Source organism: Melospiza melodia, chromosome 7, assembly GCF_035770615.1.
Source record: "Melospiza melodia melodia isolate bMelMel2 chromosome 7, bMelMel2.pri, whole genome shotgun sequence".
NCBI lineage: Eukaryota > Metazoa > Chordata > Aves > Passeriformes > Passerellidae > Melospiza > Melospiza melodia.
In genome coordinates this window covers 15,834,752-15,862,047 of record NC_086200.1, presented here as the reverse complement: position 1 = coordinate 15,862,047, position 27,296 = coordinate 15,834,752, and positions in this window count along the sequence as shown.

Sequence of the window (27,296 nt, the reverse complement as noted above, 5' to 3'; positions counted from 1 at the left end):
AGTCAGGAGAGTGCAAAGGTACTGTTTTCTATCAGTTGGCAAGGTGCGCACACAATCCCAGTGTTGTACAGCTTGCTTCTTCACCTTCCCGAAGCTGCCGCTCTCGCCGGCTGCCGGAGCCCAAGAAGCGGCTTCTTCGCGCAAAGACGATTGTGCCGCTCACAGCGCTCTCCTTAGCGCGGCTTCTGCCGAAAGACGCCCGGCAGCGGCTCTTACCTCCGGAGAGCATCCTACCTTCGTCTTTAGCTCCTCTTCTCATCTACACCTCGGCAAAAAGCTTTTCCACTATGTCTGGCTAGGAAAAACTGTGCCAGCACAGAAAACATCTCCCATCGTGTTCTAGAAGTTGCACGGATGTCTGCCAAGTTTTTGGCAGGAAGAAAAGAAAAGTTGTCCAAAACAGCTTCCAATCGAATGTTCCTGTGATTGGAAAAGTCAGGAGAGTGCAAAGGTACTGTTTTCTATCAGTTGGCAAGGTGCGCACACAATCCCAGTGTTGTACAGCTTGCTTCTTCACCTTCCCGAAGCTGCCGCTCTCCGGAGGAAAGAGCCGCTGCCGGGCGTCTTTCGGCAGAAGCCGCGCTAAGGAGAGCACTGTGAGCGGCGCAATCGTCTTTGCGCGAAGAAGCCGCTTCTTCGGCTCTGGCAGCCGGCGAGAGCGGCAGCTTCGGGAAGGTGAAGAAGCAAGCTGTACAACACTGGGATTGTGTGCGCACCTTGCCAACTGATAGAAAACAGTACCTTTGCACTCTCCTGACTTTTCCAATCACAGGAACATTCGATTGGAAGCTGTTTTGGACAACTTTTCTTTTCTTCCTGCCAAACACTTGGCAGACATCCGTGCAACTTCTAGAACACGATGGGAGATGTTTTCTGTGCTGGCACAGTTTTTCCTAGCCAGACATAGTGGGAAAGCGTTTTGCTAAGATGTAGACTACAAAAGACGCGAAAGACGAAGATAGGATGCTCTCCGGAGGTAAGAGCCGCTGCCGGGCGTCTTTCGGCAGAAGCCGCGCTAAAGAGAGCACTGTGAGCGGCACAATCGTCTTTGCGCGAAGAAGCCGCTTTTTCGGCTCCGGGAGCCGGCGAGAGCGGCAGCTTCGGGAAGGTGAAGAAGCAAGCTGTACAACACTGGGATTGTGTGCGCACCTTGCCAACTGATAGAAAACAGTACCTTTGCACTCTCCTGACTTTTCCAATCACAGGAACATTCGATTGGAAGCTGTTTTGGACAACTTTTCTTTTCTTCCTGCCAAAAACATGGCAGACATCCGTGCAACTTCTAGAACACGATGGGAGATGTTTTCTGTGCTGGCACAGTTTTTCCTAGCCAGACATAGTGGAAAAGCTTTTTGCCGAGGTGTAGATGAGAAGAGGAGCTAAAGACGAAGGTAGGATGCTCTCCGGAGGTAAGAGCCGCTGCCGGGCGTCTTTCGGCAGAAGCCGCGCTAAGGAGAGCGCTGTGAGCGGCACAATCGTCTTTGCGCGAAGAAGCCGCTTCTTGGGCTCCGGCAGCCGGCGAGAGCGGCAGCTTCGGGAAGGTGAAGAAGCAAGCTGTACAACACTGGGATTGTGTGCGCACCTTGCCAACTGATAGAAAACAGTACCTTTGCACTCTCCTGACTTTTCCAATCACAGGAACATTCGATTGGAAGCTGTTTTGGACAACTTTTCTTTTCTTCCTGCCAAACACTTGGCAGACATCTCTGCAACATCTAGAACACGATGGGAGATGTTTTCTGTGCTGGCAGTTTTTCCTAGCCAGACATAGTGGAAAAGCGTTTTGCTAAGATGTAGACTACAAAAGACGCGAAAGACGAAGGTAGGATGCTCTCCGGAGGTAAGAGCCGCTGCCGGGCGTCTTTCGGCAGAAGCCGCGCTAAGGAGAGCACTGTGAGCGGCACAATCGTCTTTGCGCGAAGAAGCCGCTTCTTGGGCTCCGGCAGCCGGCGAGAGCGGCAGCTTCGGGAAGGTGAAGAAGCAAGCTGTACAACACTGGGATTGTGTGCGCACCTTGCCAACTGATAGAAAACAGTACCTTTGCACTCTCCTGACTTTTCCAATCACAGGAACATTCGATTGGAAGCTGTTTTGGACAACTTTTCTTTTCTTCCTGCCAAACACTTGGCAGACATCCGTGCAACTTCTAGAACACGATGGGAGATGTTTTCTGTGCTGGCACAGTTTTTCCTAGCCAGACATAGTGGGAAAGCGTTTTGCTAAGATGTAGACGACAAGAGAGGCTAAAGAGTGGATGTTAGCAAATGACACCCATCTTCAAAAAAGGCAATTAAGAGGACTCGCGATAGTACAAACCAGCCATCCTCTTTTTTATCCCCAGGAAGTTGATGAAGCAGCTCTTCCTGGAAATCCTTGCCAGGCACATGAAAGATGACCAAATAATGTAGTTGGCATGATTTTTCAGGGGAATTTCATGCTGAACATCACTTTAAACTCCTCTGATGAATCAACTTGACTGGTAGATGAAGGGAATATTATCTGCCTGGGCTTCAGGGAGGTTTTTGACATACCTCTAGATGGCATCACACATACATATGGAAGCAATAGTGCAAAGGGGAGGGAATCAGTGTCTTTTCAGTGATGCTGAGGGAAAAGACAAGAGGCAGTGGGCACACACTGAAATACAGGAGATTGCCTTTGAACATCAGTAAATGTTTCTTTACTGTCAGGGTGACTGAACCACGGCACAGACTGCCCAGAAAGATTGTGGAGCCTGGATCTTTGAAGACATTAAAAGTACACCCAGATAGAATCCTGGGCAAGAGGCTCTAGGTATCCTGGTTTAGGCAGGGGGGTTGGGCCTGGTTAGCCCCACCAACCCCTTCCACTCTCTTTCATTCTGTGCTAGTGAATTCTCTTCAAGATGCATTTCAAGCACTGGCATGACAAAGTTCTGTGCAGACAGAGATCCAAATGGACATGGCATCTAAGTTCCTTAAGCAGTGTTCAAGAAGAATGTAAAACTCTGGCACAAGTGTCTCTTCCCGAACTGAATCCCTTTCATGGGAAAATTCCCAGCTCTAGAAAGATCTTCTGATATGCATGCTTAAGACCGACACTGGCTGAGCAAATTTCTCCCTATGTATATCTAAGACCAGTTAGGATCTTCACCCAAAGTGCTGTCAACATAGTCACAGAATGCCTATTGTTAAGAAGTGACAGCTTCCATCAGAATGGCAACTATTGGTCCACAAAATGGATTAATGGATGGGAATTATCTACGTGGGTTAAAAACAAAAATAAAGAGTTGGTCTTTATTTATCAATTTCATGGCAATATTGATAAGGGAAGAAAAAAATCTAAGTCCTTGACTTTCTGGACTCGAGGAAAGATTTTAAAAATTCCTTATAAAAATGTATGATCACAATCAGACTATTGAAACCATTTTAGTTGGGAACAAAGTTCCAAAATTGTCTAGATAGTGGCAAAGAAGCCAAGAAAATAGGAAAGAAACAAAAAGAGAGCAAAAGAGTCAGCTTCAGTGTACAAGCTCGTCCTAGAAGTAGTCTGCTGGGAAAAGGAACCCCCAGCTAAATTTCCAATGTATGCCTGCGCTTGATTCAGTAACTGGTCAATGTAAAAACCAATCCTTTTGTACAACTTCTTCCAGCAACAAAAACTCCAACAGGTTGACACTACCATCATGCCTGTTCCAGACATATTTAAAAGAGAAATGATGATTTTCTTGAAAACCCACTTACATAAAAGTTGCAAGATGGTGGAGGGATTCCCACATCCTCCTTCCTCCATCTGGCTTGAAAGTATATTTGATAAAATATGCAACAAAGCACATGATTTATAAGGGAGAGTCAAATGGATGATTTGGGAATCGATCTCTTGTTGATAGTAAACTTCATATCCACTCGGTGTGACCTTTTTAAAACAAAATGTGGAGCTGAGGCATGAATCTGCCACAACAATTGTAAAGCAAACATACACACTCCCCTTCAGATGCCCCCCCCTCCACACACACCTAGGCACACACAGAGATCAGCATAGCAGATCATGAACTCCTTGGAAAAGACTGAAATGCTAAATGCCTCTCTTGATGGGCAAAAGAGCTGGTGCAGTAATTCAAATGCCTGGTACAAAAATTCTGTTTCATATTTAGCTCCTATTTAAAACACAGCTTTTCATTTCATTCTATTTACAGAATATTTTCATTTCATTTGTTTCTTTAAAATTACTTAGTTCTCACCTGTTGTATGTCTAGGAATATTTTCTTCCAAAAATAGAAAAAAATAGATGATATCTTTTCAGCAGAAAACATTGGTTGATACAATTTTAAACCATCATGATATGGAAGAATTCTTCTGTCCCTCTCGAAGGTGGAAGAAGCATTTGGATCACAGATCATCTACAATGAAATACTTGACATGTTTAAGATGCTTTCAATCAATTTTGATCGTCAATTGCTTATTTGTTGTAAACAGTAATTTTTCAGTGAAGGGAAAGTGTGTGTGGTATATCTACATGATATGTTCAAAGGCAGTTCCTACTAATGGCCAGGCTGAATTCCAGTAAATAATGTCCCGAATGATATTTTGCCGCCTTCTTTGGCACTTCATGAAATCTTACCCCGATGAAGTGCTGAAACACAGAGATTTTCTCTTAGAGAGTGTCTCATGTTGTAACCTATCCCATGGATTTTATGCTGTAATTCTTATCTCTTTTAAAATTTACTATCTTCTGTACAGTTTTCATGAAACTTTCTGTTACAGTAGTGAATAGCACAGATAAATGTCATTTTGTACAACTTTGAATTTACCCCAAGAGCTGAGAGAAAACTTGATCCTATACTTCAATCCGAGTTTCTTCTATAGTCCAACTTTGTTTCTCTACCATCAAGCTTCTCCTTTGTTGCTGCTCCAAGCCCCGTCCAAGGTGACCTTGAATACTTTCAGGGATGGGACACCCACAACTTCTCTGGGCAACCTGTTCCAGTGTTCCAGCACTCCCACAGTAAAAAAGGCCTTCCTTTCATCTAATATGTGTAGGAAATCATAAATCTAGGCATAGAAGCTTGGAGTGCAAATTTGAAATTCTTTGGATTTGAAGCACATTTTATATGAATACTGACTTCCAGATGACTAAAAGATGTTGATGGGCATTTGAGCTGACAAGTTTTGAAAAGTGCACGGAAATTAAAATTGAAACCACTAAAATTAAAAACTCCTTGCCATTTTCTTTTTCCTCTCCTATTCAAAATTGCATATGTCAGATATCAGTGCTTCATGCAAACCTCTCAGATGATCTCAGAGAAAAAGCTTTTCTTTCAGACTAAGTTGCGGTTGACGTAGAACACTAGCAGGAGTGAAAGATTTTCTGGGCATCGGGGCAGCACGTTCTCCTTGGATTTGTGTGCAGAATGCCTTTTATCCAAACTGGAAAATAGATCCCAGCTCTGTTCTATTCATCATTCTTACTTCATCAGGCCAGAAGATTCTGTGAAAAGTAGCCTGTGGACCTTGAAGACAGCGCATGTGAAACAGATGAGAGGTGATAGAGAAGTTGAGGGAGAGAAGAAAGAGCATATGGCTGAAACCAGAAAGTATTTCTCCACGTGATCATGGAAGATTGCAGGAGCCACTTGGTACTATCAAACCAGCCCGACTTGGCACTGGTGCCACCTTGAGTCTGGGAGCCATCTTGCATATCGTACATTTTAAGGAGCCAGCTGGCCACACCCAGCCATATGCCCCCAAACACAAACCACGGCCCTTTTCTCTGGCAAACAAAACTCAGCTGCCCTGCTTCTGGATGGCAGATTGCAGGAGCCACTTGGTACTATCAAACCAGCCCAACGTGGCACTGGTGCCACCATGGGTCTGGTAACCATCCTGCCTATTGTAGCTCTCCAGGAGCCAGCCGGTCACTCTCAGCCATAGGCCCGCAAACACAAACCTTGGCCCGTTTCCCTGGCAAACAAAAGTAAACTGCCCCGCTTCTGGATGGCAGATTGCAGGAGCCACTTGGTACTATCAAACCAGCCCGACTTGGCGCTGGTGCCACCTTGGCTCTGGGAACCATCCTGCCTATCGTGGATTTTCAGGGGCCAGCCGGCCACTCTCAGCCATATGCCCCCAAACAAAAACCATGGCCCTTTTCTCTGGCAAACAAAACTGAACTGCCCCTCTTCTGGATGACAAATGGCAGGACGCACTTGGTACTACCAAACCAGCCCTACTTGGCACTGATGCCACCTTGGGTCTGGGAACCATCCTGCGTATCGAGCTTTTTAAGGAGCCAGCCGGCCACTCCCAGCCATATACCCCCATACACAAACCACGGACCTTTTCTCTTGCAAACAAAAATCCGCTGCCCCGCGTCTGGATGGCAGATTGCAGGAGCCACTTTGCACCATCAAACCAGCCTGACTTGGCACTGGTGCCACCTTGGATCTGGGAACGATCCTGCCTATCGTGGATTTTCAGGGGCCAGCCGGCCACTCTCAGCCATAGGCCCCCAAACACAAACCACGGCCGTTTACTCTGGCAAACAAAATTTAGCTGCCCACCTTCTGGGTGGAAGATTGCAGGGCCAATTCGTACTATCAAACCAGCCCAACTTGGCACGGGTGCCACCTCTGGTCTGGGAACCATCCTGCGTATTGTGGATTGTCAGGACCCAGCCGACCACTCTCGGCCACAGACCCCAATCAAAAACAACAGCCCGTTTCAATGGCAAAAAAAACTCAGCTGCCCCGCTTCTGGATGTCAGATTGCAGGACGCACTTAGTACTATCAAACCAGCCCGACTTGGCACTGGTGCCAGCTTGGGTCTGGGAACCATCCTGCGTATCGTGGATTTTCAAAAGCCAGCCGGCCACTGCCAGCCATAGGCCCCCAGGCACAAAGCTCGGCCCGTTTCCCTGGCAAACAAAAGTAAGCTGCCCCGCTTCTGGATGGCAGATTGCAGGACGCACTTGGTACTATCAAACCAGCCCGACTTGGCACTGGTGCCACCTCTGGTCTGGGAACCATCCTGCGTATCGTGGATTCTAAGGAGCCAGCCGGCCACTCCCAGCCACAGGCCCCCAAAGAAAATCATCGGCGCTTTTCCCTGGAAAACAAAACTCGCCCGCCAACTTTTTGATGGCAGATTGCAGGAGCCACTTGGTGCTATCAAACCGGCCCAACTTGGCACTGGTGCCACCATGGGTCTGGTCACCATCCTGCCTATCGTAGCTTTTCAGGAGCCAGCCGGTCACTCCCAGCCATAGGCCCCCAGACACAAACCTCGGCCCGTACCCTGGCAAACAAAAGTAAGCTGCTCTGCTTCTGGATGGCAGATTGTAGGAACCACTTGTTAATATCAAACCAGGCCGACTTGGCACTGGTGCCACCTCTGGTCTGGGAACCATCCTGCGTATCGTGGATTCTAAGGAGCCAGCCGGCCACTCCCAGCCACAGGCCCCCAAACACAAGCAACGGCACTCTTCCCTGGAAAACAAAACTCGCCCGCCAACTTTTTGATGGTAGATTGCAGGAGCCACTTGGTACTATCAAACCAGCCCAACTTGGCACTGGTGCCACCATGGGTCTGGTCACCATCCTGCCTATCGTAGCTTTTCAGGAGCCAGCCGGTCACTCCCAGCCATAGGCGCCCAGACACAAACCTCGGCGCTTTTCCCTGGTAAACAAAAGTAAGCTGCCCTGCTTCTGGATGGCAGATTGCAGGAGCCACTTGGTACTATCAAACCAGACTACCATGGCAATTGTGCCACCTTGGATGTGGGATCCATCCTGCGTATCGTGGATTCTAAGGAGCCAGCCGGCCACTCCCAGCCACAGGCCCCCAAACACAAACAACGGCGCTTTTCCCTGGAAAACAAAACTCGCCTGCCAACTTTTTGATGGCAGATTGCAGGAGCCACTTGGTACTATCAAACCAGCCCAACTTGGCACTGGTGCCACCATGGGTCTGGTCACCATCCTGCCTACCGCAGCTTTTCAGGAGCCAGCCGGTCACTCCCAACCATAGGCCCCCAGACACAAACCTCGGCCCGTTTCCCTGGCAAACAAAAGTAAGCTACCCCGCTTCTGGATGGCAGATTGCAGGAGCCACTTGGTACTATCAAACAAGCCCGACTTGGAACTGGTGCCACCTCTGGTCTGGGAACCATCCTGCGTATCATGGATTCTAAGGAGCCAGCCGGCCACTCCCAGCCACAGGCCCCCAAACACAAACAATGGCGCTTTTCCCTGGAAAACAAAACTCGCCTGCCAACTTTTTGATGGCAGATTGCAGGAGTCACTTGGTACTATCAAACCAGCCCAACTTGGCACTGGTGCCACCTTGGGTCTGGTCACCATCCTGCCTATCGTAGCTTTTCAGGAGCCAGCCGGTCACTCCCAGCCATAGGCCCCCAGACACAAACCTCGGCCCGTTTCCCTGGCAAACAAAAGTAAGCTGCTCTGCTTCTGGATGGCAGATTGTAGGAACCACTTGTTAATATCAAACCAGCCCGACTTGGCACTGGTGCCAGCTCTGGTCTGGGAACCATCCTGCGTATCGTGGATTCTAAGGAGCCAGCCGGCCACTCCCAGCTACAGGCCCCCAAACACAAACAACGGCACTCTTCCCTGGAAAACCAAACTCGCCTGCCAACTTTTTGATGGTAGATTGCAGGAGCCACTTGGTACTATCAAACCAGCCCAACTTGGCACTGGTGCCACCATGGGTCTGGTCACCATCCTGCCTATCGTAGCTTTTCAGGAGCCAGCCGGTCACTCCCAGCCATAGGCGCCCAGACACAAACCTCGGCGCTTTTCCCTGGTAAACAAAAGTAAGCTGCCCTGCTTCTGGATGGCAGATTGCAGGAGCCACTTGGTACTATCAAACCAGACTACCATGGCAATTGTGCCACCTTGGATGTGGGAACCATCCTGCGTATCGTGGATTCTAAGGAGCCAGCCGGCCACTCCCAGCCACAGGCCCCCAAACACAAACAACGGCGCTTTTCCCTGGAAAACAAAACTCGCCTGCCAACTTTTTGATGGCAGATTGCAGGAGCCACTTGGTACTATCAAACCAGCCCAACTTGGCACTGGTGCCACCATGGGTCTGGTCACCATCCTGCCTATCGCAGCTTTTCAGGAGCCAGCCGGTCACTCCCAACCATAGGCCCCCAGACACAAACCTCGGCCCGTTTCCCTGGCAAACAAAAGAAAGCTACCCCGCTTCTGGATGGCAGATTGCAGGAGCCACTTGGTACTATCAAACAAGCCCGACTTGGAACTGGTGCCACCTCTGGTCTGGGAACCATCCTGCGTATCATGGATTCTAAGGAGCCAGCCGGCCACTCCCAGCCACAGGCCCCCAAACACAAACAATGGCGCTTTTCCCTGGAAAACAAAACTCGCCTGCCAACTTTTTGATGGCAGATTGCAGGAGTCACTTGGTACTATCAAACCAGCCCAACTTGGCACTGGTGCCACCTTGGGTCTGGTCACCATCCTGCCTATCGTAGCTTTTCAGGAGCCAGCCGGTCACTCCCTGCCATAGGCCCCCAGACAAATACCTCGGCCCGTTTCCCTGGCAAACAAAAGTAAGCTGCCCCGCTTCTGGATGGCAGATTGCAGGAGCCACTTGGTACTATCAAACCAGCCCAACTTGGCACTGGTGCCACCACTGGTCTGGGAACCATCCTGCGTATCGAGCTTTTTAAGGAGCCAGCCGGCCACTCCCAGCCATATACCCCCATACACAAACCACGGACCTTTTCTCTTGCAAACAAAAATCCGCTGCCCCGCGTCTGGATGGCAGATTGCAGGAGCCACTTTGCACCATCAAACCAGCCCAACTTGGCACTGGTGCCACCTCTGGTCTGGGAACCATCCTGCCTCTCGTGGATTTCCAGGGGCCAGCCGGCCATTCTCAGGCATAGGCCCCCAAACACAAACCACGGCCCTTTTCTCTGGCAAACAATACTCAACTGCCCCTCTTCTGGATGGCAAAATGCAGGCCGCACTTGGTACTACGAAAACAGCCCGACTTGGCACTGATGCCACCTTGGGTCTGGGAACCATCCTGCGTATCGTGTATTTTAAGGAGCCAGCTGGAAAGTGCCAGCCATATGCCCCAAACAAAATCTACGGCCCTTTTCACATGCAAACAAAACTCAGCTGCACAGCATGTGGATGGCAGATTGCAGGAGCCACTTTGCACCATCAAAGCAGCCCGACTTGGCACTGGTGCCACCTTGGATCTGGGAACCATCCTGCCTATCGTGGATTTTCAGGGGCCAGCTGGCCACTCTCAGCCATAGGCCCCCAAACACAAACCACGGCCGTTTACTCTGGCAAACAAAACTCAGCTGCCCACCTTCTGGGTGGCAAATTGCAGGACGCACTTGGTACTAAAAAAGCAGCCCGACTTGGCACTGGTGCCACCTTTGGTCTGGTCACCATCCCGCGTATCGTGCATTTTAAGGAGCCAGCTGGAAAGTGCCAGCCATATGCCCCCAAAACAAAATCTACGGCCCTTTTCACATGCCAACAAAACTCAGCTGCCCGGCATGTGGATGGCAGATTGCAGGAGCCACTTTGCAGCATCAAACCAGCCCGACTTGGCACTGGTGAATACTTGGATCTGGGAACCATCCTGCCTATCGTGGATTTTCAGGGGCCAGCTGGCCACTCTCAGCCATAGGCCCCCAAACAAAAACCACGGCCCTTTACTCTGGTAAACAAAACTCAACTGCCCCTCTTCTGGATGGCAAATTGCAGGACGCACTTGGTACTATCAAACCAGCCCGACTTGGCACTGGTGCAACCTCTGGTCTGGGAACCATCCTGCGTATCGTGGATTTTCAAAAGCCAGCCGGCAACTGCCAGCCACAGGCCCCCAAACACAAACAACGGCGCTTTTCCCTGGAAAACAAAACTCGCCTGCCAACTTTTTGATGGCAGATTGCAGGAGCCACTTGGTTCTATCAAACCAGCCCAACTTGGCACTGGTGCCACCATGGGTCTGGTCACCATCCTGCCTATCGTAGCTTTTCAGGAGCCAGCCGGTCACTCCCTGCCATAGGCCCCCAGACACAAACCTCGGCCTGTTTCCCTGGCAAACAAAAGTATGCTACCCCGCTTCTGGATGGCAGATTGCAGGAACCACTTGGTACTATCAAACCAGCCCGACTTGGCACTGGTGCCACCTCTGTTCTGGGAACCATCCTGCGTATCGTGGATTCTAATTAGCCAGCCGGCCACTCCCAGCCACAGGCCACCAAACAAAATCAACGGCGCTTTTCCCTGGAAAACAAAACTCGCCTGCCAACTTTTTGATGGCAGATTGCAGGAGTCACTTGGTACTATCAAACCAGCCCAACTTGGCACTGGTGCCACCATGGGTCTGGTCACCATCCTGCCTATCGTAGCTTTTCAGGAGCCAGCCGGTCACTCCCAGCCATAGACCCCTTGACACAAACCTCGGCCCATTTCCCTGGCAAACAAAATGAAGCTGCCCCACTTCTGGATGGCAGATTGCAGGAGCTCTTTAGTACTATCAAACCAGCCCGACTTGGCACTGGTGCCACCTCTGGTCTGGGAACCATCCTGCCTATCGTGGATTTCCATGGGCCAGCCGGCCATTCTCAGCCATAGGCCCCCAAACACAAACCACGGCCCTTTTCTCTGGCAAACAATACTCAACTGCCCCTCTTCTGGATGGCAAAATGCAGGACGCACTTGGTACTACGAAAACAGCCCGACTTGACACTGATGCCACCTTGGGTCTGGGAACCATCCTGCGTATCGTGGATTGACAGGAGCCAGCCGACCACTCTCGGCCACAGACCCCAATCAAAAACAACGGCCCGATTCACAGGAAAGAAAAACTCAGCTGCCCCGCTTCTGGATGGCAGATTGCAGCAGCCACTTGGTACTATCAAACCAGCCCAACTTGGAACTGGTGCCACCACTGGTCTGGGAACCATCCTGCGTATCGAGCTTTTTAAGGAGCCAGCCGGCCACTCCCAGCCATATACCCCCATACACAAACCACGGACCTTTTCTCTTGCAAACAAATATCCGCTGCCCCGCGTCTGGATGGCAGATTGCAGGAGCCACTTTGCACCATCAAACCAGCCTGACTTGGCACTGGTGCCACCTTGGATCTGGGAACGATCCTGCCTATCGTGGATTTTCAGGGGCCAGCCGGCCACTCTCAGCCATAGGCCCCCAAACACAAACCACGGCCGTTTACTCTGGCAAACAAAATTTAGCTGCCCACCTTCTGAGTGGAAGATTGCAGGGCCAATTCGTACTATCAAACCAGCCCAACTTGGCACGGGTGCCACCTTGGGTCTGGGAACCATCCTGCGTATTGTGGATTGTCAGGACCCAGCCGACCACTCTCGGCCACAGACCCCAATCAAAAACAACAGCCCGTTTCAATGGCAAAAAAAACTCAGCTGCCCCGCTTCTGGATGTCAGATTGCAGGACGCACTTGGTACTATCAAACCAGCCCAACTTGGCACTGGTGCCAGCTTGGGTCTGGGAACCATCCTGCGTATCGTGGATTTTCAAAAGCCAGCCGGCCACTGCCAGCCATAGGCCCCCAGACACAAAGCTCGGCCCGTTTCCCTGGCAAACAAAAGTAAGCTGCCCCGCTTCTGGATGGCAGATTGCAGGACGCACTTGGTACTATCAAACCAGCCAGACTTGGCACTGGTGCCACCTCTGGTCTGGGAACCATCCTGCGTATCGTGGATTCTAAGGAGCCAGCCGGCCACTCCCAGCCACAGGCCCCCAAACACAAACAACGGCACTCTTCCCTGGAAAACAAAACTCGCCCGCCAACTTTTTGATGGTAGATTGCAGGAGCCACTTGGTACTATCAAACCAGCCCAACTTGGCACTGGTGCCACCATGGGTCTGGTCACCATCCTGCCTATCGCAGCTTTTCAGGAGCCAGCCGGTCACTCCCAGCCATAGGCGCCCAGACACAAACCTCGGCGCTTTTCCCTGGTAAACAAAAGTAAGCTGCCCTGCTTCTGGATGGCAGATTGCAGGAGCCACTTGGTACTATCAAACCAGACTACCATGGCAATTGTGCCACCTTGGATGTGGGAACCATCCTGCGTATCGTGGATTCTAAGGAGCCAGCCGGCCACTCCCAGCCACAGGCCCCCAAACACAAACAACGGCGCTTTTCCCTGGAAAACAAAACTCGCCTGCCAACTTTTTGATGGCAGATTGCAGGAGCCACTTGGTACTATCAAACCAGCCCAACTTGGCACTGGTGCCACCATGGGTCTGGTCACCATCCTGCCTATCGTAGCTTTTCAGGAGCCAGCCGGTCACTCCCCGCCATAGGCCCCCAGACACAAACCTCGGCCCGTTTCCCTGGCAAACAAAAGTAAGCTACCCCGCTTCTGGATGGCAGATTGCAGGAGCCACTTGGTACTATCAAACAAGCCCGACTTGGAACTGGTGCCACCTCTGGTCTGGGAACCATCCTGCGTATCGTGGATTCTAAGGAGCCAGCCGGCCACTCCCAGCCACAGGCCCCCAAACACAAACAATGGCGCTTTTCCCTGGAAAACAAAACTCGCCTGCCAACTTTTTGATGGCAGATTGCAGGAGCCACTTGGTACTATCAAACCAGCCCGACTTGGCACTGGTGTCACCATGGGTCTGGTCACCTTCCTGCCTATCATAGCTTTTCAGGAGGCAGCTGGTCACTCCCTGCCATAGGCCCCCAGACAAATACCTCGGCCCGTTTCCCTGGCAAAAAAAATTCAGCTGCCCCGCTTCTGGATGGCAGATTGCAGGAGCCACTTGGTACTATCAAACTAGCCCAACTTGGCACTGGTGCCACCACTGGTCTGGGAACCATCCTGCGTATCGAGCTTTTTAAGGAGCCAGCCGGCCACTCCCAGCCATATACCCCCATACACAAACCACGGACCTTTTCTCTTGCAAACAAAAATCCGCGGCCCCGCGTCTGGATGGCAGATTGCAGGAGCCACTTTGCACCATCAAACCAGCCTGACTTGGCACTGGTGCCACCTTGGATCTGGGAACGATCCTGCCTATCGTGGATTTTCAGGGGCCAGCCGGCCACTCTCAGCCATAGGCCCCCAAACACAAACCACGGCCGTTAACTCTGGCAAACAAAACTCAGCTGCCCACCTTCTGGGTGGAAGATTGCAGGGCCAATTCGTACTATCAAACCAGCCCGACTTGGCACGGGTGCCACCTCTGGTCTGGGAACCATCCTGCGTAATGTGGATTGTCAGGACCCAGCCGACCACTCTCGGCCACAGACCCCAATCAAAAACAACAGCCCGTTTCAATGGCAAAAAAAACTCAGCTGCCCCGCTTCTGGATGTCAGATTGCAGGACGCACTTGGTAATATCAAACCAGCCCGACTTGGCACTGGTGCCACCTTGGGTCTGGGTACCATCCTGCGTATCCTGGATTTTCAAAAGCCAGCCGGCCACTGCCAGCCACAGGCCCCCAAACACAAACAACGGCGCTTTTCCCTGGAAAACAAAACTCGCCTGCCAACTTTTTGATGGCAGATTGCAGGAGCCACTTGGTTCTATCAAACCAGCCCAACTTGGCACTGGTGCCACCATGGGTCTGGTCACCATCCTGCCTATCGTAGCTTTTCAGGAGCCAGCCGGTCACTCCCTGCCATAGGCACCCAGACACAAACCTCGGCCTGTTTCCCTGGCAAACAAAATTATGCTACCCCGCTTCTGGATGGCAGATTGCAGGAACCACTTGGTACTATCAAACCAGCCTACCATGGCAATGGTGCCACCTCTGTTCTGGGAACCATCCTGCGTATCGTGGATTCTAATTAGCCAGCCGGCCACTCCCAGCCACAGGCCACCAAACAAAAACAACGGCGCTTTTCCCTGGAAAACAAAACTCGCCTGCCAACTTTTTGATGGCAGATTGCAGGAGTCACTTGGTACTATCAAACCAGCCCAACTTGGCACTGGTGCCACCATGGGTCTGGTCACCATCCTGCCTATCGTAGCTTTTCAGGAGCCAGCCGGTCACTCCCAGCCATAGGCCCCTTGACACAAACCTCGGCCCGTTTCCCTGGCAAACAAAATTAACCTGCCCCGCTTCTGGATGGCAGGTTGCAGGAGCTCTTTAGTACTATCAAACCAGCCCGACTTGGCACTGGTGCCACCTCTGGTCTGGGAACCATCCTGCCTCTCGTGGATTTCCAGGGGCCAGCCGGCCATTCTCAGCCATAGGCCCCCAAACACAAACCACGGCCCTTTTCTCTGGCAAACAATACTCAACTGCCCCTCTTCTGGATGGCAAAATGCAGGACGCACTTGGTACTATGAAAACAGCTTGACTTGGCACTGATGCCACCTTGGGTCTGGGAACCATCCTGCGTATCGTGTATTTTAAGGAGCCAGCTGGAAAGTGCAGCCCATATGCCTCAAAACAAAATCTACGGCCCTTTTCACATGCAAACAAAACTCAGCTGCACAGCATGTGGATGGCAGATTGCAGGAGCCACTTTGCACCATCAAACCAGCCCGACTTGGCACTGGTGACACCTTGGATCTGGGAAGCATCCTGCCTATCGTGGATTTTCAGGGGCCAGCCGGCCACTCTCAGCCATAGGCCCCCAAACACAAACCACGGCCCTTTACTCTGGTAAACAAAACTCAACTGCCCCTCTTCTGGATGGCAAATTGCAGGACGCACTTGGTACTAAAAAAGCAGCCCGACTTGGCACTGGTGCCACCTTTGGTCTGGTCACCATCCTGCGTATCGTGCATTTTAAGGAGCCAGCTGGAAAGTGCAGCCCATATGCCTCAAAACAAAATCTACGGCCCTTTTCACATGCAAACAAAACTCAGCTGCACAGCATGTGGATGGCAGATTGCAGGAGCCACTTTGTACTATCAAACCAGCCCGACGTGGCACTGGTGCCAACTTGGGTCTGGGAACGATCCTGCATATTGTGGATTGTCAGGAGCCAGCCGACAACTGCAAGCCACAGACCCCAGTGAAAAACAACGGCCCGTTTCACAGGCAAAAAAAACTCAGCTGCCCCGCTTCTGGATGTGAGATTGCAGGAACCACTTGGTACTATCAAACCAGCCCGACTTGGCACTGGTGCCACCTCTGGTCTGGGAATCATCCTGCGTATCGTGGATTCTAAGGAGCCAGCCGGCCACTCCCAGCCACAGGCCCCCAAACACAAACAACGGCGCTTTTCCCTGGAAAACAAAACTCGCCTGCCAAAATTTTGATGTCAGATTGCAGGAGCCACTTGGTACTATCAAACCAGCCCAACTTGGCACTGCTGCCACCATGGGTCTGGTCACCATCCTGCCTATCGCAGCTTTTCAGGAGCCAGCCGGTCACTCCCAGCCATAGGCCCCCAGACACAAACCTCGGCCCGTTTCCCTGGCAAAAAAAAGTAAGCTATCCCGCTTCTGGATGGCAGATTGCAGGAGCCACTTTGCACCATCAAACCAGCCCGACTTGGCACTGGTGCCACCTCTGGTCTGGGAACCATCCTGCGTATCGTGGATTCTAAGGAGCCAGCCGGCCACTCCCAGCCACAGGCCACCAAACAAAAACAACGGCGCTTTTCCCTGGAAAACAAAACTCGCCCGCCAACTTTTTGATGGCAGATTGCAGGAGCCACTTGGTGCTATCAAACCAGCCCAACTTGGCACTGGTGCCTCCATGGGTCTGGTCACCATCGTGCCTATCGTAGCTTTTCAGGAGCCAGCCGGTCACTCCCAGCCATAGACCCCCAGACACAAACCTTGGCCCGTTTCCCTGGTAAACAAAAGTAAGCTGCCCCGCTTCTGGATGGCGGATTGCAGGACGCACTTGGTACTATCAAACCAGCTTACCATGGCAATGGTGCCACCTCTGGTCTGGGAACCATCCTGCGTATCGTGGATTCTAAGGAGCCAGCCGGCCACTCCCAGCCACAGGCCCCCAAACACAAACAATGGCGCTTTTCCCTGGAAAACAAAACTCGCCTGCCAACTTTTTGATGGCAGATTGCAGGAGCCACTTGGTTCTATCAAACCAGCCCAACTTGGCACTGGTGTCAACATGGGTCTGGTCACCTTCCTGCCTATCATAGCTTTTCAGGAGCCAGCCGGTCACTCCCTGCCATAGGCCCCCAGACAAATACCTCGGCCCGTTTCCCTGGCAAACAAAAGTAAGCTGCCCCGCTTCTGGATGGCAGATTGCAGGAGCCACTTGGTACTATCAAACCAGCCCAACTTGGCACTGGTGCCACCACTGGTCTGGGAACCATCCTGCGTATCGAGCTTTTTAAGGAGCCAGCCGGCCACTCCCAGCCATATACCCCCATACACAAACCACGGGCCTTTTCTCTTGCAAACAAAAATCCGCTGCCCCGCGTCTGGATGGCAGATTGCAGGAGCCACTTTGCACCATCAAACCAGCTTGACTTGGCACTGGTGTCACCTTGGATCTGGGAACGATCCTGCCTATCGTGGATTTTCAGGGGCCAGCCGGCCACTCTCAGCCATAGGCCCCCAAACACAAACCACGGCCGTTTACTCTGGCAAACAAAACTCAACTGCCCACCTTCTGGGTGGAAGATTGCAGGGCCAATTCGTACTATCAAACCAGCCCAACTTGGCACGGGTGCCACCTTGGGTCTGGGAACCATCCTGCGTATTGTGGATTGTCAGGACCCAGCCGACCACTCTCGGCCACAGACCCCAATCAAAAACAACAGCCCGTTTCAATGGCAAAAAAAACTCAGCTGCCCCGCTTCTGGATGTCAGATTGCAGGACGCACTTGGTACTATCAAACCAGCCCGACTTGGCACTGGTGCCACCTCTGGTCTGGGAACCATCCTGCGTATCGTGGATTCTAAGGAGCCAGCCGGCCACTCCCAGCCACAGGCCCCCAAACACAAACAATGGCGCTTTTCCCTGGAAAACAAAACTCGCCTGCCAACTTTTTGATGGCAGATTGCAGGAGCCACTTGGTTCTATCAAACCAGCCCAACTTGGCACTGGTGTCAACATGGGTCTGGTCACCTTCCTGCCTATCATAGCTTTTCAGGAGCCAGCCGGTCACTCCCTGCCATAGGCCCCCAGACAAATACCTCGGCCCGTTTCCCTGGCAAACAAAAGTAAGCTGCCCCGCTTCTGGATGGCAGATTGCAGGAGCCACTTGGTACTATCAAACCAGCCCAACTTGGCACTGGTGCCACCACTGGTCTGGGAACCATCCTGCGTATCGAGCTTTTTAAGGAGCCAGCCGGCCACTCCCAGCCATATACCCCCATACACAAACCACGGGCCTTTTCTCTTGCAAACAAAAATCCGCTGCCCCGCGTCTGGATGGCAGATTGCAGGAGCCACTTTGCACCATCAAACCAGCTTGACTTGGCACTGGTGTCACCTTGGATCTGGGAACGATCCTGCCTATCGTGGATTTTCAGGGGCCAGCCGGCCACTCTCAGCCATAGGCCCCCAAACACAAACCACGGCCGTTTACTCTGGCAAACAAAACTCAACTGCCCACCTTCTGGGTGGAAGATTGCAGGGCCAATTCGTACTATCAAACCAGCCCAACTTGGCACGGGTGCCACCTTGGGTCTGGGAACCATCCTGCGTATTGTGGATTGTCAGGACCCAGCCGACCACTCTCGGCCACAGACCCCAATCAAAAACAACAGCCCGTTTCAATGGCAAAAAAAACTCAGCTGCCCCGCTTCTGGATGTCAGATTGCAGGACGCACTTGGTACTATCAAACCAGCCCGACTTGGCACTGGTGCCACCTTGGGTCTGGGAACCATCCTGCGTATCGTGGATTTTCAAAAGCCAGCCGGCAACTGCCAGCCACAGGCCCCCAAACACAAACAACGGCGCTTTTCCCTGGAAAACAAAACTCGCCTGCCAACTTTTTGATGGCAGATTGCAGGAGCCACTTGGTACTATCAAACCAGCCCAACTTGGCACTGGTGCCACCATGGGTCTGCTCACCATCCTGCCTATCGTAGCTTTTCAGGAGCCAGCCGGTCACTCCCAGCTATAGGCCCCCAGACACAAACCTCGGCCTGTTTCCCTGGCAAACAAAAGTATGCTACCCCGCTTCTGGATGGCAGATTGCAGGAACCACTTGGTACTATCAAACCAGCCTACCATGGCAATGGTGCCACCTCTGTTCTGGGAACCATCCTGCGTATCGTGGATTCTAATTAGCCAGCCGGCCACTCCCAGCCACAGGCCCCCAAACACAAACAACGGCGCTTTTCCCTGGAAAACAAAACTCGCCTGCCAACTTTTTGATGGCAGATTGCAGGAGCCACTTGGTACTATCAAACAAGCCCAACTTGGCACTGGTGCCACCATGGGTCTGGTAACCATCCTGCCTATCGTAGCTTTTCAGGAGCCAGCCGGTCACTCCCAGCCATAGGCCCCGAGACACAAACCTCGGCCCGTTTCCCTGGCAAACAAAACTCAGCTGCCCCGCTTCTGGATGGCAGATTGCAGGAGCCACTTTGCACCATCAAACCAGCCCGACTTGGCGCTGGTGCCACCTTGGCTCTGGGAACCATCCTGCCTATCGTGGATTTTCAGGGGCCAGCCGGCCACTCTCAGCCATATGCCCCCAAACATAAACCATGGCCCTTTTCTCTGGCAAACAAAACTGAACTGCCCCTCTTCTGGATGACAAATTGCAGGACGCACTTGGTACTACCAAACCAGCCCGACTTGGCACTGATGCCACCTTGGGTCTGGGAACCATCCTGCGTATCGAGCTTTTTAAGGAGCCAGCCGGCCACTCCCAGCCATATACCCCCATACACAAACCACGGACCTTTTCTCTTGCAAACAAAAATCCGCTGCCCCGCGTCTGGATGGCAGATTGCAGGAGCCACTTGGTACTATCAAACCAGCCCGACTTGGCACTGGTGCCACCTTGGATCTGGGAACCATCCTGCCTATCGTGGATTTTCAGGGGCCAGCCGGCCACTCTCAGCCATAGGCCCCCAAACACAAACCACGGCCCTGTACTCTGGGAAACAAAACTCAGCTGCCCACCTTCTGGGTGGAAGATTGCAGGAGCCAATTCGTATTATCAAACCAGCCCGACTTGGCACGGGTGCCACCTTGGGTCTGGGAACCATCCTGCGTATTGTGGATTGTCAGGACCCAGCCGACCACTCTCGGCCACAGACCCCAATCAAAAACAACAGCCCGTTTCAATGGCAAAAAAAACTCAGCTGCCCCGCTTCTGGTTGTCAGATTGCAGGACGCAATTGGTAATATCAAATCAGCCCGACTTGGCACTGGTGCCACCATGGGTCTGGGAACCATCCTGCGTATCGTGGATTTTCAGGAGCCAGCCGGCCACTGCCAGCCACAGGCCCCCAAACACAAACAACGGCGCTTTTCCCTGGAAAACAAAAGTAAGCTGCTCCGCTTCTGGATGGCAGATTGCAGGAACCACTTGGTCCTATCAAACCAGCCCGACTTGGCACTGGTGCCACCTCTGGTCTGGGAACCATCCTGCGTATCCTGGGTTCAAAGGAGCCAGCCGGCCACTCCCAGCCACAGGCCCCCAAACACAAACAAAGGCGCTTTTCCCTGGAAAATAAAACTCGCCTGCCAACTTTTTGATGGCTGATTGCAGGAGCCACTTGGTACTATCAAACCAGCCCAGCTTGGCACTGGTGCCACCATGGGTCTGGTCACCATCCTGCCTATCGTAGCTTTTCAGGATCCAGTCGGTCACTCCCAGCCATAGGCCCCCAGACACAAACCTCGGCCTGTTTTCCTGGCAAACAAAAGTAAGCTACCCCGCTTCTGGATGGCAGATTGCAGGAACCAAATGGTACTATCAAACCAGCCCGACTTGGCACTGGTGCCACCTCTGGTCTGGGAACCATCCTGCGTATCGTGGATTCTAAGGAGCCAGCCGGCCACTCCCAGCCAGAGGCCCCCAAAGAAAATCATCGGCGCTTTTCCCTGGAAAACAAAACTCGCCCGCCAACTTTTTGATGGCAGATTGCAGGAGCCACTTGGTGCTATCAAACCAGCCCAACTTGGCACTGGTGCCTCCATGGGTCTGGTCACCATCCTGCCTATCGTAGCTTTTCAGGAGCCAGCCGGTCACTCCCAGCCATAGGCCCCCAGACACAAACCTCGGCCTGTTTCCCGGGCAAACAAAAGTAAGCTGCCCCGCTTCTGGATGGCAGATTGCAGGACGCACTTGGTATTATCAAACCAGCTTACCATGGCAATGGTGCCACCTCTGGTCTGGGAACCATCCTGCGTATCGTGGATTCTAAGGAGCCAGCCGGCCACTCCCAGCCGCAGGCCCCCAAACACAAACAATGGCGCTTTTCCCTGGAAAACAAAACTCGCCTGCCAACTTTTTGATGGCAGATTGCAGGAGCCACTTGGTACTATCAAACCAGCCCAACTTGGCACTGGTGTCACCATGGGTCTGGTCACCTTCCTGCCTATCATAGCTTTTCAGGAGCCAGCCGGCCACTCCCAGCCATATACCCCCATACACAAACCACGGACCTTTTCTCTTGCAAACAAAAATCCGCTGCCCCGCGTCTGGATGGCAGATTGCAGGAGCCACTTTGCACCATCAAACCAGCTTGACTTGGCACTGGTGTCACCTTGGATCTGGGAACGATCCTGCCTATCGTGGATTTTCAGGGGCCAGCCGGCCACTCTCAGCCATAGGCCCCCAAACACAAACCACGGCCGTTTACTCTGGCAAACAAAACTCAGCTGCCCACCTTCTGGGTGGAAGATTGCAGGGCCAATTCATACTATCAAACCAGCCCAACTTGGCACGGGTGCCACCTCTGGTCTGGGAACCATCCTGCGTATTGTGGATTGTCAGGACCCAGCCGACCACTCTCGGCCACAGACCCCAATCAAAAACAACAGCCCGTTTCAATGGCAAAAAAAACCCAGCTGCCCCGCTTCTGGATGTCAAATTGCAGGACGCACTTGGTACTATCAAACCAGCCCGACTTGGCACTGGTGCCACCTTGGGTCTGGGAACCATCCTGCGTATCGTGGATTTTCAAAAGCCAGCCGGCCACTGCCAGCCACAGGCCCCCAAACACAAACAACGGCGCTTTTCCCTGGAAAACAAAACTCGCCTGCCAACTTTTTGATGGCAGATTCCAGGAGCCACTTGGTACTATCAAACCAGCCCAACTTGGCACTGGTGCCACCATGGGTCTGGTCACCCTCCTGCCTATCGTAGCTTTTCAGGAGCCAGCCGGTCACTCCCTGCCATAGGCCCCCAGACACAAACCTCGGCCTGTTTCCCTGGCAAACAAAAGTATGCTACCCCGCTTCTGGATGGCAGATTGCAGGAACCACTTGGTACTATCAAACCAGCCTACCATGGCAATGGTGCCACCTCTGTTCTGGGAACCATCCAGCGTAACGTGGATTCTAAGGAGCCAGCCGGCCACTCCCAGCCACAGGCCACCAAACAAAAACAACGGCGCTTTTCCCTGGAAAACAAAACTCGCCTGCCAACATTTTGATGGCAGATTGCAGGAGTCACTTGGTACTATCAAACCAGCCCAACTTGGCACTGGTGCCACCTCTGGTCTGGTCACCATCCTGCCTATCGTAGCTTTTCAGGAGCCAGCCGGTCACTCCCAGCCATAGGCGCCCAGACACAAACCTCGGCCCGTTTCCCTGGCAAACAAAATTAAGCTGCCCCGCTTCTTGATGGCAGATTGCAGGAGCTCTTTAGTACTATCAAACCAGCCCGACTTGGCACTGGTGCCACCTCTGGTCTGGGAACCATCCTGCGTATCGTGTATTTTAAGGAGCCAGCTGGAAAGTGCCAGCCATAGGCCCCCAAACAAAATCTACGGCCCTTTTCACATGCAAACAAAACTCAGCTGCCCGGCATGTGGATGGCATATGGCAGGAGCCACGTTGCAGCATCAAACCAGCCCGACTTGGCACTGGTGACAACTTGGGTCTGGGAACGATCCTGCATATTGTGGATTGTCAGGAGCCAGCCGACACCTGCAAGCCACAGACCCCAATGAAAAACAACGGCCCGTTTCACAGGCAAAAAAAACTCAGCTGCCCCACTTCTGGATGGGAGATTGCAGGAACCACTTGGTACTATCAAACCAGCCCGACTTGGCACTGGTGCCACCTCTGGTCTGGGAACCATCCTGCGTATCGTGGATTCTAAGGAGCCAGCCGGCCACTCCCAGCCACAGGCCCCCAAACACAAACAACGGCGCTTTTCCCTGGAAAACAAAACTCGCCCGCCAACTTTTTGATGGCAGATTGCAGGAGCCACTTGGTGCTATCAAACCAGCCCGACTTGGCACTGGTGCCTCCATGGGTCTGGTCACCATCTTGCCTATCGTAGCTTTTCAGGAGCCAGCCGGTCACTCCCAGCCATAGGCCCCCAGACACAAACCTCGGCCCGTTTCCCTGGCAAACAAAAGTAAGCTGCTCCGCTTCTGGATGGCAGATTGTAGGAACCACTTGTTACTATCAAACCAGCCCGACTTGGCACTGGTGCCACCTCTGGTCTGGGAACCATCCGGCGTATCGTGGATTCTAAGGAGCCAGGCGGCCACTCCCAGCCACAGGCCCCCAAACACAAACAACGGCGCTTTTAACTGGAAAACAAAACTCGCCCGCCAACGTTTTGATGGTAGATTGCAGGAGCCACTTGGTACTATCAAACCAGCCCAACTTGGCACTGGTGCCTCCATGGGTCTGGTCACCATCCTGCCTATCGTAGCTTTTCAGGAGCCAGCCGGTCACTCCCAGCCATAGGCCCCCAGACACAAACCTCGGCCCGTTTCCCTGGCAAACAAAAGTAAGCTGCCCCGCTTCTGGATGGCGGATTGCAGGACGCACTTGGTACTATCAAACCAGCTTACCATGGCAATGGTGCCACCTCTGGTCTGGGAACCATCCTGCGTATCGTGGATTCTAAGGAGCCAGCCGGCCACTCCCAGCCACAGGCCCCCAAACACAAACAATGGCGCTTTTCCCTGGAAAACAAAACTCGCCTGCCAACTTTTTGATGGCAGATTGCAGGAGCCACTTTGCACCATCAAACCAGCTTGACTTGGCACTGGTGTCACCTTGGATCTGGGAACGATCCTGCCTATCGTGGATTTTCAGGGGCCAGCCGGCCACTCTCAGCCATAGGCCCCCAAACACAAACCACAACCGTTTACTCTGGCAAACAAAACTCAGCTGCCCACCTTCTGGGTGGAAGATTGCAGGGCCAATTCGTACTATCAAACCAGCCCAACTTGGCACGGGTGCCACCTTGGGTCTGGGAACCATCCTGCGTATCGTGGATTTTCAAAAGCCAGCCGGCAACTGCCAGCCACAGGCCCCCAAACACAAACAACGGCGCTTTTCCCTGGAAAACAAAACTCGCCTGCCAACTTTTTGATGGCAGATTGCAGGAGCCACTTGGTACTATCAAACCAGCCCAACTTGGCACTGGTGCCACCATGGGTCTGGTCACCATCCTGCCTATCGTAGCTTTTCAGGAGCCAGCCGGTCACTCCCTGCCATAGGCCCCCAGACACAAACCTCGGCCCGTTTCCCTGGCAAACAAAATTAAGCTGCCCCGCTTCTGGATGGCAGATTGCAGGAGCTCTTTAGTACTATCAAACCAGCCCGACTTGGCACTGGTGCCACCTCTGGTCTGGGAACCATCCTGCCTCTCGTGGATTTCCAGGGGCCAGCCGGCCATTCTCAGCCATAGGCCCCCAAACACAAACCACGGCCCTTTTCTCTGGCAAACAATACTCAACTGCCCCTCTTCTGGATGGCAAAATGCAGGACGCACTTGGTACTACGAAAACAGCCCGACTTGGCACTGATGCCACCTTGGGTCTGGGAACCATCCTGCGTATCGTGTATTTTAAGGAGCCAGCTGGAAAGTGCCAGCCATATGCCCCCAAACAAAATCTACGGCCCTTTTCACATGCAAACAAAACTCAGCTGCACAGCATGTGGATGGCAGATTGCAGGAGCCACTTTGCACCATCAAACCAGCCCGACTTGGCACTGGTGACACCTTGGATCTGGGAACCATCCTGCCTATCGTGGATTTTCAGGGGCCACCTGGCCACTCTCAGCCATAGGCCCCCAAACACAAACCACGGCCCTTTACTCTGGTAAACAAAACTCAACTGTCCCTCTTCTGGATGGCAAATTGCAGGACGCACTTGGTACTATCAAACCAGCCCGACTTGGCACTGGTGCCACCTCTGGTCTGGGAACCATCCTGCATATCGTGGATTCTAAGGAGCCAGGCGGCCACTCCCAGCCACAGGCCACCAAACACAAACAACGGCGCTTTTCCCTGGAAAACAAAACTCGCCCGCCAAATTTTTGATGGCAGATTGCAGGAGCCACTTGGTGCTATCAAACCAGCCCAACTTGGCACTGGTGCCTCCATGGGTCTGGTCACCATCCTGCCTATCGTAGCTTTTCAGGAGCCAGCCGGTCACTCCCAGCCATAGGCCCCCAGACACAAACCTCGGCCCGTTTCCCTGGCAAACAGAAGTAAGCTGCTCCGCTTCTGGATGGCAGATTGTAGGAACCACTTGTTACTATCAAACCAGCCCGACTTGGCACTGGTGCCACCTCTGGTCTGGGAACCATCCTGCGTATCGTGGATTCTAAGGAGCCAGCCGGCCACTCCCAGCCACAGGCCCCCAAACACAAACAACGGCGCTTTTCCCTGGAAAACAAAACTCGCCCGCCAACTTTTTGATGGCAGATTGCAGGAGCCACTTGGTGCTATCAAACCAGCCCAACTTGGCACTGGTGCCTCCATGGGTCTGGTCACCATCCTGCCTATCGTAGCTTTTCAGGAGCCAGCCGGTCACTCCCAGCCATAGGCCCCCAGACACAAACCTCGGCCCGTTTCCCTGGCAAACAAAAGTAAGCTGCCCCGCTTCTGGATGGCGGATTGCAGGACGCACTTGGTACTATCAAACCAGCTTACCATGGCAATGGTGCCACCTCTGGTCTGGGAACCATCCTGCGTATCGTGGATTCTAAGGAGCCAGCCGGCCACTCCCAGCCACAGGCCCCCAAACACAAACAATGGCGCTTTTCCCTGGAAAACAAAACTCGCCTGCCAACTTTTTGATGGCAGATTGCAGGAGCCACTTGGTACTATCAAACCAGCCCGACTTGGCACTGGTGTCACCATGGGTCTGGTCACCATCCTGCCTATCATAGCTTTTCAGGAGCCAGCCGGTCACTCCCTGCCATAGGCCCCCAGACAAATACCTCGGCCCGTTTCCCTGGCAAACAAAAGTAAGCTGCCCCGCTTCTGGATGGCAGATTGCAGGAGCCACTTGGTACTATCAAACCAGCCCAACTTGGCACTGGTGCCACCACTGGTCTGGGAACCATCCTGCGTATCGAGCTTTTTAAGGAGCCAGCCGGCCACTCCCAGCCATATACCCCCATACACAAACCACGGACCTTTTCTCTTGCAAACAAAAATCCGCTGCCCCGCGTCTGGATGGCAGATTGCAGGAGCCACTTTGCACCATCAAACCAGCTTGACTTGGCACTGGTGTCACCTTGGATCTGGGAACGATCCTGCCTATCGTGGATTTTCAGGGGCCAGCCGGCCACTCTCAGCCATAGGCCCCCAAACACAAACCACGGCCGTTTACTCTGGCAAACAAAACTCAGCTGCCCACCTTCTGGGTGGAAGATTGCAGGGCCAATTCGTACTATCAAACCAGCCCAACTTGGAACTGGTGCCACCTTGGGTCTGGGAACCATCCTGCGTATCGTGGATTTTAATTAGCCAGCCGGCCACTGCCAGCCACAGGCCCCCAAACACAAACAACGGCGCTTTTCCCTGGAAAGCAAAGCTCGCCTGCCAACTTTTTGATGGCAGATTGCAGGAGCCACTTGGTACTATCAAACCAGCCCGACTTGGCACTGGTGCCACCATGGGTCTGGTCACCATCCTGCCTATCGTAGCTTTTCAGGAGCCAGCCAGTCACTCCCTGCCATAGGCCCCCAGACACAAACCTCGGCCTGTTTCCCTGGCAAACAAAAGTATGCTACCCCGCTTCTGGATGGCAGATTGCAGGAACCACTTGGTACTATCAAACCAGCCTACCATGGCAATGGTGCCACCTCTGTTCTGGGAACCATCCTGCGTATTGTGGATTCTAATTAGCCAGCCGGCCACTCCCAGCCACAGGCCACCAAACAAAAACAACGGCGCTTTTCCCTGGAAACAAAACTCGC